This window comes from Bombina bombina, chromosome 8 (genome assembly GCF_027579735.1).
Source record: "Bombina bombina isolate aBomBom1 chromosome 8, aBomBom1.pri, whole genome shotgun sequence".
Lineage (NCBI taxonomy): Eukaryota > Metazoa > Chordata > Amphibia > Anura > Bombinatoridae > Bombina > Bombina bombina.
The window spans coordinates 350710973-350733685 of record NC_069506.1 but is presented as its reverse complement, the minus strand read 5'-3'; positions in this window follow the sequence as shown (position 1 = coordinate 350733685).

Genomic DNA, 22713 nt, shown 5'->3' with positions numbered 1-22713 from the left:
CTTTAACTTGTAATACACAAGCTATTTCTGATGCGCTCATGTGCAACAGTTAGTGTTCCACTTTATAATCTAACCCTAAATAGGGTGTTTTCAAAAGCATCACAGTGATTTGTTCTCTGAAAAACACCCTACTCACGTGCAAATCCGATTGCATATTCTCAAATACGCTAACCTGAAATGAAAATATGAATATCTAACATTCCAAAGTTCTTCACATAGAAGACTATGTTCTATTCATTCATAAATACATATTCTATATATATCTGATTTCTTTTTGCACAATATATATATTTATATATACAGTATAGATGATTATATATAGGTATAGATACTGTATATACAGATTTATATAGGAATATCTATGTATAAGTACATAAAACATATTGCCCTATGTGCAGAACATCAAAATCTAAAATAATTACAGAAAGTACACAGTATAATACTTTATTAAAATTAATATTGAATAAATATGTTTTTTCATGTCTTAATCTAGTTAAAGGGACATGAAACCAAAAAACTTTCTTTCATGATTCAGATAGAGAATACAATTTTAAAAATGTTTCCAATTTGATTCTATTCTTTGTTTCCTTGCTTTTCTTTGTTGAAGAGATATCTAGATAGGTAGTGTTCACGTATCTGGTACAGTACATGACAGGAAATAGTGCTGCCATCTAGTGCTCTTGCTAATGTATAACATTATTATAAAACCGCTGCCATCTAGTGCTCCTGCTAATGTATAACATTATTATAAAACTGCTGCCATCTAGTGCTCCTGCTAAAGTATAACATTATTATAAAACTGCTGCCATCTAGTGCTCTTGCTAATGTATAACATTATTATAAAACTGCTGCCATCTAGTGCTCTTGCTAATGTATAATATTATTATAAAACTGCTGCCATCTAGTGCTCTTGATAATGTATAACATTATTATAAAACTGCTGCCATCTAGTGCTCTTGCTAATGTATAATATTATTATAAAACTGCTGCCATCTAGTGCTCTTGATAATGTATAACATTGTTATAAAACTGCTGCCATCTAGTGCTCTTGTTATAAAACTGCTACCATCTAGTGCTCTTGATAATGTATAAAATTATTATAAACTGCTGCCATCTAGTGCTCCTGCTAATGTATAACATTATTATAAAACTGCTGCAATTCAGTGCTCTTGCTAATGTATAACATTATTATAAAACTGCTGCCATCTAGTGCTCTTGCTAATGTATAACATTATTATAAAACTGCTGATATCTAGTGCTCTTGCTAATGTATAACATGACTATAAAACTGCTGCCATCTAGTGCTCTTGCTAATGTATAACATTATTATAAAACTGCTGCCATCTAGTCCCCTTGCTAATTTATAACATTATTATAAAACTGCTGCATCTAGTGCTCTTGCTAATGTATAACACTATTATAAAACTGCTGCCATCTAGTGCTCTTGCTAATGTATAACATTATTATAAAACTGCTGCCCTCTAATGCTCTTTCTAATGTATAACATTGTTATAAAACTGCTGCCCTCTAGTGCTCTTGCTAATGTATAACACTATTATAAAACTGCTGCCATCTAGTGCCCTTGCAAATGTATAACATTATTATAAAACTTCTGACATCTAGTGCTCTTGTTATAAAACTGTTGCCATCTAGTGCTCTTGATAATGTATAACATTGTTTTAAACTGCTGCCATCTAGTGCTCCTGCTAATGTATAACATTATTATAAAACTGCTGCCATCTAGTGCTCTTGTTATAAAACTGCTACAATCTACTGCTCTTGATAATGTATAACATTATTATAAACTGCTGCCATCTAGTGCTCCTGCTAATGTATAACATTATTATAAAACTGCTGCCATCTAGTGCTCTTGCTAATGTATAACATTATTATAAAACTGCTGACATCTAGTGCTCTTGCTAATGTATAACATTATTATAAAACTGCTGCTATCTAGTGCTTTTGCTAATGTATAACTGTTATAAAACTGCTGCCCTCTAGTGCTCTTGCTAATGTATAACATTGTTATAAAACTGCTGCCATTCAGTGCTCTTGCTAATGTATAACATTATTATAAAACTGCTGCCATCTAGTGCTCTTGCTAATGTATAACATTGTTATAAAACTGCTGCCATCTAGTGCTCTTGCTAATGTATAACATTATTACAAAACTGCTGCCATCTAGTGCTCTTGCTAATGTATAACATTGTTATAAAACTGCTGCCATCTAGTGCTCTTGCTAATGTATACCATTATTATAAAACTGCTGCCATCTAGTGTTCTTGCTAATGTATAACATTATTATAAAACTGCTGCCATCTAGTGCTCTTGCTATTGTATAACATTATTATAAAAACTGCTGCCATCTAGTGCTCTTGCTAATGTATAACATTGCTATAAAACTGCTGCCCCCTAGTGCCCTTGCTAATGTATAACATTATTATAAAACTGCTGCCATCTATTGCTCTTGCTAATGTATAACATTATTATAAAACTGCTGCTATCTAGTGCTCTTTCTAATGTATAAAAATTTTAAAAAAACTGCTGCCATCTAGTGCTCTTGCTAATGTATAACATTGTTATAAAACTGCTGCCATCTAGTGCTCTTGCTAATGTATAACATTATTATAAAACTGCTGCCATCTAGTGCTACTGCTAATGTATAACATTATTATAAAACTGCTGTCATCTAGTGCTCTTGCTAATGTATAACATTGTTATAAAACTGCTGCCCTCTAGTGCTCTTGCTAATGTATAACATTGTTATAAAACTGCTGCCATCTAGTGCTCTTGCTAATGTATAAAATTGTTCTAAAACTGCTGCCATCGAGTGCTCTTCCTAATGTATAACATTATTATAAAACTGCTGCCATCTAGTGCTCTTGCTAATGCATAACATTGTTATAAAACTGCTGCCATCTAGTGCTCTTGCTAATGTATAACATTGTTATAAAACTGCTGCCATCGAGTGCTCTTCCTAATGTATAACATTGTTATAAAACTGCTGCCATCTAGTGCTCTTGCTAATGTATACCATTGTTATAAAACTGCTGCCATTTAGTGCTCTTACTAATGTATAACATTGTTATAAAACTGCTGCCATCGAGTGCTCTTCCTAATGTATAACATTATTATAAAACTGCTGCCATCTAGTGCTCTTGCTAATGTATAACATTATTATAAAACTGCTGCCATCTAGTGCTCTTGCTAATGTATAACATTATTATAAAACTGCTGCCATCTAGTGCTCTTTCTAATGTATAACATTGTTATAAAACTGCTGCCCTCTAGTGCTCTTGCTAATGTATGACATTGTTATAAAACTGCTGCCATTGAGTGCTCTTCCTAATGTATAACATTATTATAAAACTGCTGCCATCTAGTGCTCTTGCTAATGTATAACATTATTATAAAACTGCTGCCATCTAGTGCTCTTGCTAATGTATAACATTGTTATAAAACTGCTGCCCTCTAGTGCTCTTGCTAATGTATAACATTGTTATAAAACTGCTGCCATGGAGTGCTCTTCCTAATGTATAACATTATTATAAAACTGCTGCCCTCTAGTGCTCTTGCTAATGTATAACATTGTTATAAAACTGCTGCCATCTAGTGCTCTTGCTAATGTATAACATTGTTATAAAACTGCTGCCATCTAGTGCTCTTGCTAATGTATAACATTATTATAAAACTGCTGCCATCTAGTGCTGCAGACATGTACACACTTCTGAAATTACCTTCCTGCTTTTGAACAAAGGATAAAAGAAAATGAAAAAAATGATAATAAAAGTAAATTTGAAATTTGAGTTTTATTTACCTTTAACGGCAAAGGGCTCAAATGCACTTATATCCTATATAATAAAAGGCCTGGTAAGTTTGTCAGATGCAGTCATGCGCAGTAGAGACTGCACAAGGACAAACATACCTGGCCTTGAGCAGCAGAGATAGTGGCCCGAAGCGGCTGTGGTGGGGGCATGACCGGACGGGAGAGTGCGTGATGGGGGCATGACTGACGGGACGTTCCATGATGTGGGCATGGCCAGGCAGGAGTGGGCATGGCCCGAGAAAATGCAAAAGATGGGAGAGAAAGAGAAAAAGAGGGGAAGGAGAGAGAGGAAAAGAGAGGGGGGTAGAGAGAGAGCAAAATAGAGGGGAAGAGAGAGAGAGAGCGCAAAAGAAAGGGGAAGAGAGAGTGCAAAAGAAAGGGGAAGAGAGAGTGCAAAAGAGAGGGGGAAAGAGAGAGCAAAAGAGAGGGGAAGAGAGTGCAAAAGAGAGGGGGGAGAGAGAGCAAAAGAGAGGGGAAGAGAGTGCAAAAGATTGGGGGGGAGAAAGAGCAACAGAGAGGGGGAGAGAGTGCAAAAGAGAGGGGGGGAGAGAGAGCAAGAGAGAGGGGGGAGAGAGAGCACAAGAGAGGGGGAGAGAGAGCGCAAAAGAGAGGGGGAGAGAGAGCACAAAAGAGAGGGGAGAGAGAGGGTAAAAGAGAGGGGGAGAGAGAGAGAGCGCAAAAGAAAGGGGAAGAGAGAGTGAAAAAGAGAGGGGAGAGAGAGCAAAAGAGAGGGGGAGAGATAAAGAGCACAAAGAGAAGGGAAGAGAGTGCAAAAGAGAAGGGGGAGAGAGAGAGCAAAAGAGGGGTGAAGAGAGAACGTAAAAGACATGTGAAGAAAGGAGTGTAAAAGAGAGGGGGGGAAAGAGAGATAGCAAAAGAGAGGGGGAGAGAGAGTGCAAAAGAGAGAGAGAAAGAGAGCACACAAGAAAGGGGAAGAGAGCGCAAAAGAGAAGGGGGAGAGAGAGAGCGCAAAAGAGAGGGGGGAAAGAGCAAAAGAGAGTGGAGGAGAGAGAGAACACAAAAGAGAGGGGGAGAGAGAGAGCAAAAGAGAGGGGGGGGAAAGAGCAAAAGAGAGTAGAGGAGAGAGAGAACGCAAAAGAGAGGGGGAGAGAGCAAAAGAGAGGGGGGAGAGAGAGAGCAAAAGAGAGGGGGAGAGAACACAAAAGAGAGGGGGGAGTGAGAGAGCAAAAAAAAAGGGGGAGAGAGAGTGCAAAAGAGAAGGGGACAGAGAGAACAAAAGAGAGGGGGAGAGAGAGATAGAGAGAGAGAGCAAAAGAGAGGGGGAGAGAGAGAGCGTAAAAGAAAGTGGATGAGAGAGCACAAAAGAAAGGGGAAGAGAGAGTACAAAAGAGTGCACAAAAGAGAGGGGGGAGAGAGAAAAAGAGAGGGGGGAGAGATTGAGCAAGGGGTGGATATTCTGTACTGCAAAAAATGGCCCAAGTACATGGGCTTTAGGTCATAATAAATGTAATAGAACACACAGTGAGCAACGTATTAAAGGTATCTGTTACCTATCTTGTGTGCCACCTGTGTGTTCTATTATCAATATTATGTCTTGGACCTTTGAAAAAGGGGGGCCCTTAAGGTGTGCACCAGAACTTTTTCCTTGCTTTGTATGATTTGGATATTGATGTGAAGTGCGTATTCCTTTGTGTGTTACATGCTAATAAATGTGTACATATTTATCATCGGTCTGTCCGTCTCGCTCAGCGGATCATGTCCGACAGACATTGATGAATGCCGACAGTGTATGCTGTCGGCATTTATCATTGCACAAGCAGTTCTTGTGAACTGCTTGTGCAATGCCGCCCCCTGCAGATTTGCGGCCAATCAGCAGCTAGCAGAAGGTGTCAATCAGCCCGATTGTATGAGATCAGGCGGACTCGCAGCTTTAGAGCAGACGGACCAGTTAAGGTGCAGCGGTTCATAACTACTGTTTCTGGCGAGCCTGAAGGCTCACACAGAAACAGGGGCATCAGGGGCCTATGTGTTTACGTATGTATAGTATATGTCTGTAAATACACATCTTTAGACATGAACAGGTATGATTGGGGCCCATCTATCAAGCTCCAAGTAGAGCTTGATGCCCCGTGTTTCTGGCGAGCCTGCAGACTATCCGCCTGCTCTGATGAGGCGGACAGGAATCGCCGCAATTCAACCTGATCGAGTTGATTGACACCCCCTGCCGATTGACCGCGAGTCTGCAGAGGGCGGCGTTGCACCAGCAGCTCTTGTGAGCTGCTGGTGCAATGCTGAATACGGAGAGCGTATTGCGAGATATGATAAATAGGCCTCTATGTTAAAGCCCTGTGCCTGCCTTTTATTTCTAACACCTGAGACCTCATATGTTTGAGCTCTTATAACTTTTTTATCATTATTATTAGTGTAACTGTACTTTGTAATGCATTTTCTATCGGCTAGATTTAGAGTTGGGCGGTAGCCGTGAAAACCAGCGTTAGAGGCTCCTAACGCTGGTTTTTACCGCCCTCTGGTATTTGGAGTCAGTCAGGAAAGGGTCTAACGCTCACTTTGCAGCCGCAACTTTTCCATACCGCAGATCCCCTTACGTCAATTGCGTATCCTATCTTTTCAATGGGATCTTTCTAACGCCGGTATTTAGAGTCGTGGCTGAAGTGAGCGTTAGAAATCTAACGACAAAACTCCAGCCGCAGAAAAAAAACAGGTTAAGTTAAGAGCTTTCTGGGCTAACGTCGGTTTATAAAGCTCTTAACTACTGTGCTCTAAAGTAGACTACCACCCATAAACTACCTATGTACCCCTAAACCGAGGTCCCCCCACATCGCCGCCACTCTATTAAATTTTTTAACCCCTAATCTGCCGCTCCGTACACCGCCGCCAGCTAAGTTATCCCTATGTACCCCTAATCTGCTGCCCCTAATACCGCCGACACCTATATTATATTTATTAACCCCTAATCTGCCCCCCCCCCCCAACGTCGCCGCCACCTACCTACACTTATTAACCCCTAATCTGCCGAGCGGACCTCACCGCTACTATAATAAAGTTATTAACCCCTTATCCGCCTCACTCCCGCCTCAATAACCCTATAATAAATAGTATTAACCCCTAATCTGCCCTCCCTAACATCGCCGACACCTAACTTCAAGCTTTAACCCCTAATCTGCCGACCGGAGCTCACCGCTACTCTAATAAATGTATTAACCCCTAAAGCTAAGTCTAACCCTAACACTAACACCCCCCCTAACTTAAATATAATTTAAATCTAACGAAATAAATTAACTATTATTAAATAAATTAATCCTATTTAAAGATAAATACTTACCTGTAAAATAAACCCTAATATAGCTACTATATAAATTATAATTATATTGCTGCTATTTTAGGATTAATATTTATTTTACAGGCAACTTTGTAATTATTTTAACCAGGTACAATAGCTATTAAATAGTTAATTACTATTTAATAGTTACCTAGTTAAAATAATTACAAAATTACCTGTAAAATAAATCCTAACCTAAGTTACAATTAAACCTAACACTACACTATCAATAAATAAATTAAATAAAATACCTACAATTACCTACAATTAAACCTAACACTACACTATCAATAAATTAATTAAATACAATATCTACAAATAAATACATTTAAATAAATGATCGGAACAGCCAATAGAATGCGAGCTCAATCTGATTGGCTGATCCAATCAGCCAATCGGATTGAACTTGAATCTGATTGGCTGATTCCATCAGCCAATCAGAATTTTCCTACCTTAATTCCGATTGGCTGATAGAATCCTATCAGCCAATCGGAATTCGAGGGACGCCAGCTTGGATGACGTCCCTTAAAGGAACCTTCATTCTTCAGTTGGACGTCGGAAGAAGAGGATAGATCCGCGCTGGAGGTCTTCAGGATGGAGCCGTTCTTCATCGGATGAAGATAGAAGATGCCGCTTGGATCAAGATGGTTGCCGGTCCGGATCGCCTCTTCTTCCCGGATAGGATGAAGACTTTGGAGCCTCTTCTGGACCTCTTCAGCCGACGCTTGATAGAGGACTTCAGCCGGATTATGGATCGCCAGCCCCTGTTTGGGCTTGGATGAAGACTTCGGAGCCAGGACGGATCAGTGTGATACCCGGTGTGGTGAAGACAAGGTAGGATGATCTTCAGGGGGGTAGTGTTAGGTTTATTTAAGGGGGGTTTGGGTTAGATTAGGGGTATGTGGGTGGTGGGTTTTAATGTTGGGGAGGTTGTATTTTACTTTTACAGGCAAAAGAGCTGAATTCTTTGGGGCATGCCCCACAAAGGGCTCTTTTAAGGGCTGGTAAGGTAAAAGAGCTTTGAACTTTTTTAATTTAGAATAGGGTAGGACATTTTTTTATTTTGGGGGGCTTTGTTATTTTATTAGGGGGCTTAGAGTAGGTGTAATTAGTTTAAAATTGTTGTAATATTTTTCTAATGTTTGTAAATATTTTTTTATTTTTTGTAACTTAGTTCTTTTTTATTTTTGTACTTTAGTTAGTTTATTTAATTGTATTTAATATTAGGTATTTTATTAAATTAATTTATTGATAGTGTAGTGTTAGGTTTAATTGTAGGTAATTGTAGGTATTTTATTTAATTAATTTATTGATAGTGTAGTGTTAGGTTTAATTGTAGGTAATTGTAGGTATTTTATTTAATTTATTTATTGATAGTGTAGTGTTAGGTTTAATTGTAACTTAGGTTAGGATTTATTTTACAGGCAATTTTGTAATTATTTTAACTAGGTAACTATTAAATAGTTATTAACTATTTAATAGCTATTGTACCTGGTTAAAATAATTACAAAGTTACCTGTAAAATAAATATAAATCCTAAAATAGCTACAATATAATTATAATTTATATTGTAGCTATATTAGGGTTTATTTTACAGGTAAGTATTTAGCTTTAAATAGGAATAATTTATTTAATAAGAAATAATTTATTTCGTTAGATTTACATTATATTTAATTTAGGGGGGTGTTAGTGTTAGGATTAGCTTTAGGGGTTAATACATTTATTATAGTAGCGGTGCGATCCGGTCGGCAGATTAGGGGTTAATGTTTGAAGTTAGGTGTCGGCGATGTTAGGAAGGGCAGATTAGGGGTTAATACTATTTATTATAGGGTTATTGAGGTGGGAGTGATGCGGATTAGGGGTTAATACATTTATTATAGTAGCGGTGCGGTTCGGTCGGCAGATTAGGGGTTAATTATTGTAGGTAGGTGGAGGCGACGTTGTGGGGGGCAGATTAGGGGTTAATAAATATAATATAGGGGTCGGCGGTGTTAGGGGCAGCATATTAGGGGTACATAGGTATAATGTAGGTAGCGGCGGTATACGGAGCGGCAGATTAGGGCTTAATAATAATATGCAGGGGTCAGCGATAGCGGGGGCGGCAGATTAGGGGTTAATAAGTGTAAGGTTAGGGGTGTTTAGACTCGGGGTACATGTTAGAGTGTTAGGTGCAGACTTAGGAAGTGTTTCCCCATAGAAAACAATGTAGCTGCGTTAGGAGCTGAACGCTGCTTTTTTGCAGGTGTTAGGTTTTTTTTCAGCTCAAACAGTCCCATTGTTTTCTATGGGGGAATCGTGCACGAGCACGTTTTTGAAGCTGGCCGCGTCCGTAAGCACCGCTGGTATCGAGAGTTGCAGTGGCGTTAAATATGCTCTACGCTCCCTTTTTTGGAGCCTAACGCAGCCATTCTGTGAACTCTAAATACCAGCATTATTTAAAAGGTGCGGGGGGAAAAAAAGTACGCATAGCTAACGCACCCCTTTGGCCGCAGAACTCTAAATCTAGCCGTATGTGTTTTGTGACACTTTTTTGTTTTGTGAAACAATGAACCAGAGCTCTGAGGATGCGGTAATCATTCTACCGTAAATCGCATTCGATCGTTTGAACTTGTAATGCGAGCGAAAAATCTGACATAGGCAAACACCCTCGATAAACCCCTTATTGCTTGTGCGCAAGTGTTAGCTCTCCCCTCGTAATCTAGCTCTATGTCTTTAAGCCCCACTGTGCAAGTGTCTCTGTTGATTGGCTGTGTTAGTTTGAGTCCAGCAGTTCCCTTTGCAGAAGTTTTAACACAATCTGCTAGATTACAAGTCCTAAGCTGCTTTTTCACGCCCGCTGGTATTACGAGTCTTGAAGGTTAAGGATCACCGCACACTTTTTGGCCTTACCGCAAAACAACTTACATAAACTTCGTAAAGTCTTTTTTCTATGGGACTTCCATAGCGCCGGTATTATGAGTCTGTCCTTGGAAGCTAAAAAGTGAGCGGTACACCCTACCCCATCAAGAGTCCTAACGCATTTTAAAGTCAGTAGTTAAGAGTTTTATGGTACAACGCCGTAACATAAAACTCATAACTAAAGTGCTAAAAAAGTACACTAACACCCATAAACTACCTATTAACCCCTAAACCGAGGCCCTCCCGCATCGCAGAAACTATAATAAAATGATTGGGGAGAGCCAGCTGAGAAAAAGTCTAACACCTGCAAAAAAGCAGCGTAAAACTCAGTAACGCAGCCCCATTGACTCCTATGGGGAAACACATTTTATGTTTACACCTAACACCCTAACATGAACCCCGAGTCTAAACACCCCTAATCTTACACTTATTAACCCCTAATCTGCCATCCCCTACATCGTCGACACCTACATTAAATTTATTAAACCCTAATCTCCCTTCCTCAATGTCGCCGCAATCTACCTACACTTATTAACCCCTAACCTGCCACCCCAACGTCGCCGCCACTATAATAAACATATTAACCCCTAAACCGCCACACTCCCACCTCGCAAACATTAGTAAAATATTATTAACCCCTAATCTGCCGTCCCTAACATTGCCGCCACCTGCCTACACTTATAAACCCTTAATCTGCCACCCCCAACGTCGCCGCCACTATACTAAATGTATTAACCCCTTAACCTAAGTCTAACACTAACCCTAACACCCCCTAACTTAAATATAATTACAATAAATCTAAAGAAAACTTACTATTAATAACTAAATAATTCCTATTTAAAACTTAATACTTACCTTTAAAATAAACCCTAAGCTAGCTACAATATAACTAATAGTTACATTGTAGCTATCTTAGGGTTTATTTTTATTTTACAGGCAAGTTTGTATTTATTTTAACTAGGTAGAAAAGTTACTAAATAGTTATTAACTATTTACTAACTACCTAGCTAAAATAAATACAAATTTACCTGTAAATTTACCTGTAAATTAGGGACTTTGGGCCGTAAAAAAAAATCCTATTGGCTGATGCAATTAGCCAATAGGATTGAGCTTGCATTCTATTGGCTGTTCCAATCAGCCAATAGAATGCAAGCTCAATCCTATTGGCTGATTGGATCAGCCAATAGGATTGAAGTTCAATACTATTGGCTAATCCAATCAGCCAATAGGATTTTTTCTACCTTAATTCCGATTGGCTGATAGAATTCTATCAGCCAATCGGAATCTAAGGGACGCCATCTTGGGTGACGTCACTTAAAGGAACCTTCATTCAGTAAGAAGACTCCGGATGAAGAGGGTGCTCCACGTTGGATGTCTTGAAGATGGAGCTGTTTCGCATCGGATGGATGAAGATAGAAGATGCCGTCTGGATGAAGAGTCTGGAGGACCACTTCTCCCGGCTTGGATGAAGACTTCTCCTGGCTTCATTGAGGACTTTGGCCTGGTTGGATGAAGACTTCTGGCGCTTCCTTGAGGATGGATGTCCGGTCCTTCAGAACAGTAAGTCGGTCTTCAGGGGTTTAGTGTTAGGTTTTTTTAAGGGTGTATTGGGTGGGTTTTATTTTTAGGTTAGGGACTTTGGGCCGTATAAGAGCTAACTGCCCTTTTAAGGGCAATGCCCATCCAAATGCCCTTTTCAGGGCAATGGGGAGCTTAGGTTTTTTTAGTTAGGTTTTTATTTGGGGGGGGTGGTGGTGGGGGTGGTGGGTTTTAGTGTTGGGGGGGGTTGTTTGTATTTTTTTTTACAGGTAAAAGAGCTGATTTCTTTGGGGCAATGCCCCGCAAAAGGCCCTTTTAAGGGCTATTGGTAGTTTATTGTAGGCTAGGGTTTTTTTTTTATTTTTTTGGGGGGGGGGTATTTTGATAGGGCTATTAGATTAGGTGAAATTAGTTTAAATATCTGTAATTTGTTTATTATTTTCTGTAATTTAATGGGGTTTTTTTTGTTCTTTAGCTAATTTAATATAATGTATTTAATTGTTGTTAATTTAGTTAATTTATTTAATTATAGTGTAGTGTTAGGTGTTAGTGTAACTTAGGTTAGGTTTTATTTTACAGGTCAATTTGTATTTATTTTAGCTAGGTAGTTGTTAAATAGTAAATAACTATTTACTAACTATTCTACCTAGTTAAAATAAATGCAAACTTGCCTGTAAAAAGAAATATAAACCCTAAGCTAGCTACAATGTAACTATTAGTTATATTGTAGCTAGCTTGGGGTTTATTTTACAAGTAAGTATTTAGTTTTAAATAGGAATTATTTAGGTAATGATAGTAGGTTTTCTTTAGATTTATTGTAATTATATTTAAGTTAGGGGGGTGTTAGGGTTAGGGTTAGACTTAGGTTTAGGGGTTAATACATTTAGTATAGTGGCGGCGACGTTGGGGTGGCAGATTAGGGGTTAATAAATGTAGGTAGGTGGCGGCGATGTTAGGGATGGCAGATTAAGGATTAATAATATTTAACTAATGTTTGTGAGACTGGAGTGTGGCGGTTTAGGGGTTAATATGTTTATTATAATGGCGGCGACGTTGGGGTGGCAGGTTAGGGGTTAATAAGTGTAGGTAGGTTGCGGCGACATTGAGGAAGGGAGATTAGGGGTTAATAAATATAATGTAGGTGTCGACGATGTAGGGGATGGCAGATTAGGGGTTAATAAGTGTAAGATTAGGGGTGTTTAGACTCAGGGTTCATGTTAGGGTGTTAGGTGTAAACATAAAATGTGTTTCCCCATAGGAGTCAATGGGGCTGCGTTACTGAGTTTTACGCTGCTTTTTTGCAGGTGTTAGACTTTTTCGCTGGTATTGGAGTGCGGTAAGGAGCAAAATTTTGCTCAACGCTCACTTGTAATACCTGCGCTGTAGGTAAGTGAGCGGTGAGACAAAACTGCTCGTTAGCACCGCATAGCTTCTAACGCAAAACTCGTAATCTAAGTGATAGACTTGCAGGGTCAGTATTAGACATGTGCAAAGCAAAATTTTCGGTTTGACTGAATTTTTTTTGTGCCGAATATTCAACATACCTTGTGTTTCAGTGCTGCTTGGTATTTGTCTCATTTTAAACTAAACGAGTATCAACCATTTGTGAAACACGTACATTCATTTGGTTAAACTGTACAAGTTCCAGTGCTACAGGTCAAAAAGTTGTAGTGACTAAAATGATCTATCCTGCTTAGGTAAGTATGTTTAACTATTTAAAGAAAACAGATTAATAATGACGAATTCAGCATTATTCCTGTTTTTTTTTTTTTTTAATTTCATGCGGCATTCGTTCTAATGTTCGTCTCGTTTAAACAAGTCGAATATCCGTGTTTCATGAAGGAATGTGCAATCAGAACTAAACAAATGCACGTCTAGTTAGTAGTGTTAAAATCACAGACTCTAATCAATTAGAACATGCAATGTTTACACTGCAAAGTCCCTTTAACTCTAATTGGAAAAGCAGGGTGGATAAGGGGATGGATCATTATCCCCTCTTGGCTGTGAGTTGGTTGATTTGTTGGTGAACCAACTTAAGGCTCGTTTCCATTGAGTCATTAAAAAAGGAGCCGTAAGCTACCGAAGCGGCCGACAGCAAAAAGTAATTTACGGCTCCATTTTAGTACCAGGTTTCAATTTAAAAGGTTTCCGCTTTGCGAGCGGTCGCTCTTTTCGTGTAGATGTAAGTTAGCATTGTGTTAACGCTTCCACCCAATGCAGGATTTTTAAAACATTAATAGGTTACTATGTTAACCCGACCTTACACTACACTCGATCGCATATACGGCGCTGCATACAAGTGTGGCGCATATATTTTACCCGTTGCTCACTGTTAGAATAAAATCAAACACCTAACGCATGCGCGATATCTACCTCCCAACGGCAACCTCCCCACCGCAGTAACTAATGTATTAACCCCTAATCCGCCAACCCCCATACCGCAAGTATATACCAAAGTTATTTACCCCTAATCCGCAATGCCCCACAATGCAAACTATCTATTTAAATTATTAACCCCTAAACCGCCAATAACCCATATCACAAGTAACCTTATAAATCTATTAACCCCTAAACTGCCAAACCCCACAACTGAAATTACTAATCACTAAGCCCCCTAACACCCCCTAAATTAACCCCATTACATAGTCTATTTAAACTATTAACCCCTAATCCGCAATGCCCCCACAACGCAAACTATCTATTTAAACTATTAACCCCTAAACTGCCAAAACCCACAACTGAAATAACTAATTACTAAGCCCCCTAACACCCCCTAAATTAACCCCATTACATAAATTAAAATAATCCTAAATTACAATTAAAATAAAAAAACTAACATTACTTTAAAAATAAAAAATAAGTTTAAATTAAGCTAAAATTACAGAAAATAATAAACAAAATTATCAAAAATAAAAAAAATAAACCTAATCCCTATGAAAATAAAAACACCCCCTAATCTAATGCTAAACTACCAATAGCCCATTTAAAGGGCCTTTTGTAGGGCATTGCCCAAAGCTAAACAGCTCTTTTACCTTACCTTTTACTGTTACCTTACCGTCTAACAGTAAAACCCCCCACCCACCAAACTCCCAAAATAAAAAAAAACTAACACTGAAAAATCCTAAACTACCCATTGCCCCTAAAGGGGCATTTGTATGGGCATTGCCCTTAAAATGGCATTCAGCTCTTTTACAGCGCCCAAATCCCTAATCTATAAAAAAAAAAAAAAAAAAAAAGCCTAACTCTATCCCCCAAATAGGTACTCACGGTTCCTGAAGTCCGGCGGTGAAGTCTTCTTCCACGCTGCAACGTCTTTTATCTTCATCTAGGACCCCAGAACTCTGCGGAGCCATGGAGCGTGGAGGATCCTCTTCATACGATTACCGCCGTACACTGTATAGTGAATTCAAGGTACCCGATTAAATATGGCGTCCCTTGAATTCCTATTGGCTGATTTGATTCTTCAAATTCAAATCAGCCAATAGGTTGAGAGCTACTGAAATCCTATTGGCTGATTTGAACAGTTAGTTAGACGAGATAGACTTTTTAAAAAAAAAAATATATATATTTTTTTAAATTAGGGATTTGGGCGCTGAAAAAGAGCTGAATGCCCTTTTAAGGCCAATGCCCATACAAATGCCCCTTTATGGGCAATGGGTAGTTTAGGATTTTTTAGTGTTAGGTTTTATTTTATTTTGGGGGGTTTGATGGGTGGGGGGGGTTTACTGTTAGGGGAACTTAGTTTTTTTTAAAGGTAAAAACATAAATTATGCTTACCTGATAATTTCCTTTACTTCTGATGGAAAGAGTCCACAGCTACATTTAAATCTTTCAAATCTTTTGAAGGAAAAGCCCCAAGAACACTGACTCGCAGCTAGTCCAGAAGCCAAACTAGAGACTGCCAAAATGACTCGACTGAGGCAACAGTCCCAAAAAGTCCCCCAGGAGACACCATCGCCCAACAGATGGTCCCTCACCACTCACCCCCCACTAATGAAGGGGACACCAGCTGAAACCCTCATGGGGACAAGGCAAAGGAGAACCAAGGAAACCAAAAAAGGTCCCCAATACAAAAAAGAACACCTCCAAGAGTGAACCCAGCTCACAGAGACCCAAACGGATCCAAACAGGAAAAGGAGGCCATGCCTATAGTAAGCAAAACAGTATAGATTTCTCTCCAACATCCTGCAAGCACTGAATGCAACTGAAGAGGCAAAGTCCTCCCAGCATCTGAACATAGAATACTAAAGTATTCAACCATGAAAAAAACGTGTATTAGACCCAGGTGAAAAAAACCCAGGTTGGAGAACACAGAGTCCATATCAGGACGACACAGAGGGCACTTGCGAGGAAGAAGAAGCAGTCAAGCAAGGAACAGACCGCAAAAGCCACCCCCAGACAGAGGGTACGCTCCAGGCAACCAAATCCATCAGACTTATACAGGTCCCTAAAAAGGGGAACACAAAACCTCAATCAAGGCCCCCCTGAGAAGGAGAGTATACCCTCAGAACCCAAAGGAAGAGTAGACCCTCTTCTGAAATTGATGGTGCAAGTTGAAAGGAAATTCTATATCCTAGCAGACTGAGCTAACGAATATACTCAACAAGGCTCATACATCCAGAGGAGACTGCGACAAGAATGCAGCACCATAGACAGCTCGGCAATCCTGACCTGTAGACCCACACCCAGTTGGACCAACCCACCCCCAGGGATCCAAAATAGGGAAACAGAAGAATCCCAAAACTAGTACAGGAATGAGCGTAAGGATAGCACAGCCATCCTCACAGAGTACAAGTACAATCCAATTCTGAAAACAGACGACAAGGCCATAGACCTAATGATCTATCCAAATAAAGGCCGAACAAGTCTGACTTGGAGCCAGCAAGACCCCAGGGGGAACCAATCCCACCTGTCTAAAGCCCCAAGAAAGGACTCCAGCTCCATAGGGAGGAGAATATCCCCTAAAAGAAAGGGATGAGGCCAGAAGGGCAATAACTCTCCTCAAGGCCCGAAGCCACCGGCTAATAGGAAGATAAATCCCCAACACAAATGTCCTAGAAAAGGACCCCCCCAAGTAGCTTGCCAAGCAGAGACAAAGCCAACCCATTCGCCTGCAGAGCAGGGAATCCACAGGTTACACTGACAAGCTGACCAAGGCAATGGAACCGTAAGGCACACCAGAAGTTGGATCTCCAGCGCCAGCAACTGGGTATGAACCAACAACTCTTGAGGCGCAAGTCACAAAGCTAACCCTAGAGCACCTGGGCTGCTTTGTTGCAAAGAGTAATAAACACTCTGAAAACCTGGCCACCATGACCAGTTCAGATAGATGGAGCAAGGACATAGCCCAAGTTCCCACTACCGTGGAACACCCCGACCAGCCCTGAGTATCCAAGATTCCAAAGCAACCCAAGACTGGGTCAGAAAAAAAAACAAGTGAAGCCTCAGCAACCGGAAGTCTCAGGAAGAAAAACAGGTCCTGGCACCTAATAGTTCAGGCAACCTTACCCTAGAACTAAACACCCCAACTGGCCAAAAAGCCAGACACAAGGGATATGAATGCATATCCAGAGAATCTGGATAGCGCAAAGAACTTGAAAACCCTGACCAAAGGAAGGAACCACCCCTAGCTAAAGTCCAACACTCCAAGGAGCAAGGCTAGAAGTCTTATGAAAAGCCATCTCAAAGGCCTCAGGACAACATAAGGGATACCTCAAGGTAAAAAAAAACTTCTAGCAGGGCTAGACTCCCCATCACCTCCACACCAGCATAGGACACAGGGAAGAGAAAGGTGCTAAACCTTCCCAGCTTCGGGAAACCCCAAGCTAAGCAAAGTCCCCACAGGGATCAACCTTCACCCGGTAATACAGATCCCTAAAACGGAGATCCACCTGGAAACAATGGAAGGAGACCCAAAGGTCTCATCACTGAAACAGACATCTGACCCGGTCATCTATGACTGAAGGGTATAAGGACTGCAAGAATCCTTCCCTCCTTATGGACCCACAGGTCCTCTTTAATACTTAGTTGAACATGAAAACCAATGATAAGCTGAGCACTCGGCGCTTCAACCGTACCAGCCGAGCAGAACAGTGCCACGTGTCTGAACAGCCACAAGACCGAACTAACCCAACAGGACCAGCCTGCACTCAGGGTCCTAACCAGCAAGCTGCATAAATTCTCCCTCATAGGAGAAAAAAGGAAACAGACATTTTAACATAAGACTAACATGTCCAAAACAACTTCCGAAGGAGAACAAAGAGTATCGATCCCAGAAGGTTCCAGAAGGAAACAAAACTAAATAGAAGACATCCCATTGGATACAAATAAAATATAAGGCAACCTGGAGGTTAGCGCCAAAAAAGACACATGTTATGGTATAACCCTGTTATCGAGGGTTAATACCAGATGAAAGATGCCCTGAATATGGGATCAGCAACACACAAATCCAGTTAATTTCCCCACAAACACAAGACCAAGCTCCGTCTTGAGGGTAAAACAGAATCTACTTTATTGAGGGCTATATGTCCGGTATTTATGCAGGTCTCCCACCTGGTTGACACTTTCCTTCAATTCTCAGAGCTCTGTGCTTTCTTTAAAATCAGGTCCTTTTGCTCAGATACTTGATTATAGTCCTTCTCCTGCTTACTTCTTGTTTTAAAAACAACTCCAACTGTCTTAGACAAAACAGTTACTCAAAACTGAAGTTAACCCCTCCAACAACAGTTACTCAAAACTGGTTAACCCCTCCAGTACTGTTGAATTTGCACCCTGTACCTATAATGGGCACAGGGCGACTTAACATAATGCCTGAATCAATAATCCGTAGGGAGGTTGACAGAGGGGTCTGTCACATGGCCCCCTCCTGGTGGGACACTCCGGCAGACCCGGCTTGACCCTTTGGTGGGTTAACTTGGAGATGACCGGACTAGGAGGTGGTAGGAATGTCAGTTTGCAGTGACAATCCATCTGCATTCCCGTTATGAGAAAGAATTCCTGTCCGTATAAATAAGGGTTCAACTTCTTCAGTGCTAAACATTCCTTCAAGTTTTTGTTTTCAGAGATGCTTCTTTCCAGTTGGAGACAAATATCATCGGCTTCTTTACGAGTTTTTTGTACCTGCTCTTTATAGGTATCCACAAGTCCTTCATACTGACGTAGGGTGCCCTTGAGTTGCTGCACCTCACTATGAGCCAGCATCAGCTTCTCCTCCAGTGTTGCTAAGTTGGTCTTTAATGTTTCATGTTCCACTCTGAATCTGGTGTTTTCTGTGGTCTGTCGGTGCAGCTTGTCTAGCAGAGATTCCCATTCTAAACGCGCTTTTTCCTCTGCGCTCCTCTTTTCTCCCACTAGAACCATTACGTGATTGTTTAACATGACTATTTCATCCTCTACTTGACTCTACTCCTTCATCAGCGCATTGTAACGGGACTTCTACGTATCAATAGTGACTCGACGTAGGAATCTCCAGCTAGTTTAACAGTGTCTCTGAACCGCCTCCTGTATGCCTCTGGTGAAATTGCAGACCTGGAGAGCAGAGCCTCTTTTACAACATTATAATTCCTGACTTCCTCATCTGTAATGGCCCGAAAAGCCTCGCTGGCCCAGCCGGATAATTTTCCGGATAATATCGTGACCCAGTCCTCTGCGGGTATCTTGTGTAGTGCACATTGTCTCTCAAAATCCGCAAGGTACCCATCAATCTTTCCTTCTTTTTCAATGAAGTTTTTAAAAGCTGCAAAATGTATTTTTCTCTTTTCCACTGGGGTTGCTGTGACTTGGGCTGCTGCAGCGCCGCTTTGGCGAAGTAGGTTGGCCTCCACAGCTGCTATGACCCGATCCATAATTTCGGCAGACGGGTTGGGGCCATAATGTGCCAGTCTTATTTTAACTGCCCGGTCAAAGCTTGCTTCTTCGGGGGTTCTGTCTGATATGGTGGGCTCATTGGTTCCTTCGGGCCCTGGTACTCCGTCCATCTTGGTCAGTATTGTAATAATCTCCCTCTTCCTGAGGTTACTGGGCTGTCGGCCCCGTTGTTCTAGCAGGTCTTTAAGGGTGGCTCTTTTCAGCCTTTCATATGGTATTTCATTGGGTCCGGATGTGTAGTTGCTCTTCTGGGCGATGAGGACCATCCCCTTGCTTGCCACCAATGTTGTGGTATAACCCTGTTATCGAGGGTTAATACCAGATGAAAGATGCCCTGAATACGGGATCAGCAACATACAAATCCAGTTAATTTCCCCAAAAACACGAGATCAAGCTCCGTCTTGAGGGTAAAACAGAATCTACTTTATTGAGGGCTATATGTCCTGTATATATGCAGGTATCCCACCTGGTTGACACTTTCCTTCAACTCTCAGAGCTCTGTGCTTTTTTTAAAACCAGGTCCTTTTGCTCAGATACTTGATTATAGTCCATCTCCTGCTTACTTCTGGTTTTAAAAACAACTCCAACTGTCTTAGACAAAACAGTTACTCAAAACTGAAGTTAACCCCTCCAACAACAGTTACTCAAAACTGAAGTTAACCCCTCCAGTACTGTTGGATTTGCACCCTGTACCTACTGTACCTATAATGGGCACATGGTGACTTAACATAATGCCTGAATCCATAATCCGTAGGGAGGTTGACAGAGGGGTCTGTCACAGATACAAATAAAATATAAGGCAACCTGGAGGTTAGCGCCAAAAAAGACACAGGCCTACCCGCAGGACCAGCCAAACGGAGCCCTGTCTTCCAAAAAAAAAAAACAGGACCCCCAGAGGCGGATGGATCAGCTGTTCCTTTATTCCCCGAGCCCGAGGAACAAGGCGCTCTAAAATGGCATACGGAACAAAACTGGTTGACATGTGCCAATGAGGCCAGTCCAGATTCGTCACCGGACACAGAATCTGAATCTGAAATCAAAATAGTCTCAGTATCAGAATCCACCGTAACTGAATCTGAAATTAGCATAGTCTCAGCATCAGAATCCTCCATAACTGGTAGAGGATATATAAATATGGACTAAAGTAGTAAAACAAAACGGCACCTGACACCCACAATGGCTGGGGCACTCACCACCTCCTATGACCAGACCCCTGCGGACTAGAGTATTTTCTTCGCCACACGGTCGGGAATGCGGAAATGGAAAATGGTACGTAACCATGCCCAACACAAGGTGAACCGTACAGTCCAAAAAAGCGTGCCCCACAAAAAGGCCGCATCACTTCCAAAGGCCTCAATGTTCCAACCATGTGCCCATAAACATCACACATAAGCAGGTTGAATAACATAACAAACATGATTATAAACCCCCCTGTTCAATAACCCCCTCAGGAGATATTAACCCTCGATTCTAAGATACTAAAATAGACTCACTGAGACCCTTGTGATAAGATAACATTCACATTACAGTACATTTAGAAATAAATCTATGCCGTGGAACAGGAACACAGCCATTCATATGTGACGGATAGTAGCATCACCTCCGCCATGGACTTGAGAGAAGAAAGCAGGCAGCGGAGCAAAGTTCGACCAGGCCGATTGTTTAAGGAGCTGTTAACATGAGTCGGGATGGTTTCACAGAAAGAATCTCCCTACATCTCTGGACTCTAACTTTCATCCAAGCCCTCACTGAGAGACTAACAGGACTACTTAAAACTCCTGTCCCATGCCGAAGAGGACAAAAACAAAAATTAAATCTTCTGACACTTCTATGCCAACCTCCTGGGACGAAAGACAAAGAATGACTGGGGGATGAGGGAAGTGGGGGAGGTATTTAAGCTTTTGGCTGGGGTGTCTTTGCCTCCTCCTGGTGGCCAGGTTCTGTATTTCCCACAAGTAATGAATGCAGCTGTGGACTCTTTCCATTTAAGAAGAAAAGAGCTGTTTAATTTAGGGCAAAGCCATACAAAAGGGCCTTTTAAGGGCTATTGGTAGTTTAGTATTAGATTAGGGGGTGTTTTTATTTTCATAAGGATTAGATTACATTTTTTTATTTTTGATAATTTTGTTTATTATTTTATGTAATGTAAGACTTTTTTATTTTCTGTAATTTTAACTTAATTTAAACTTAGGTTTTTTTTTTTTTTAAAGTAATGTTAGGCTTTTTATTTTAATTGTAATTTAGGATTATTTTAATTTATGTAATGGGGTTAGTTTAGGGGTGTTAGATTAGGGGGCTTAGTGATGTTATTTGTGTTGTGGGGTTTGGCGGTTTAGAGGTTAATATATTTATTAGGTTAATTGTGATGTGGGTTATTGGCTGTTTAGGGGTTAATAGATTTATTAGGTTAATTGCGATGTGGGTTATTGGCGGATTAGGGGTTGTTAGTTTAAATAGATATTTTGCGTTGTGGGGCATTGCAGATTAGGGATTTATAGTTTAAATAGCTAGTTTGCGATGTGGGGCATGGCAGTTTAGAGGTTAATACATTTATTATAAGTTGCGATGTGGGGGGGATGGCGGATAGAGGGGTTTTGACGCGTCGGGTTAGATTTCAATGGGAAAAAAGGTCTCAAAAAGCACTTTTTTTCCTGTTTTACACCTAGTTGAGCTGGGTGTAATTTTTGTTATTGTATCGGCAGCCTCCGACAGTGTATTTACGGTTTGCTCTGGCATTGGAGACAGGGTATAATTTAAAGATTAGCGGCTTCTGATACTTTGTATGGGACACGATAATGTTTTCGGCAGCCGGAGTCCGGTTGACTCATAGGGGTATATGTATCAATCTCCGAATGGAGCTTGATGCCCCGTGTTTCTGGCGAGCCTGCAGGCTCGCCAGAAACAGCAGTTATGAAGCAGCGGTCACAAAGACCGCTGCTCCATAACCTGTCCGCCTGCTCTGAGCAGGCGGACACACATTGCCGGAAATCAACCCGATCGAGTACGATCGGGTTGATTGACACCCCCCTGCTGGCGACCGATTGGCCGTGAGTGTGCAGGGGGCGGCGTTGCACCAGCAGCTCTTGTGAGCTTCTGGTGCAATGCTGAATACGGCGAGCGTATTGCTCGCCGTATTCAGCGATGTCTGTCGGACCTGATCCGCACTGTCGGATCAGGTCCGACAGACATTGTTAACTAGAGGCCATAACCTTTAGTTAAGTTCATCTTTATGGGTACAGGTCACTCAGACAGCAGTCTCTTAGTTCAAAACTATTTGAGTGGG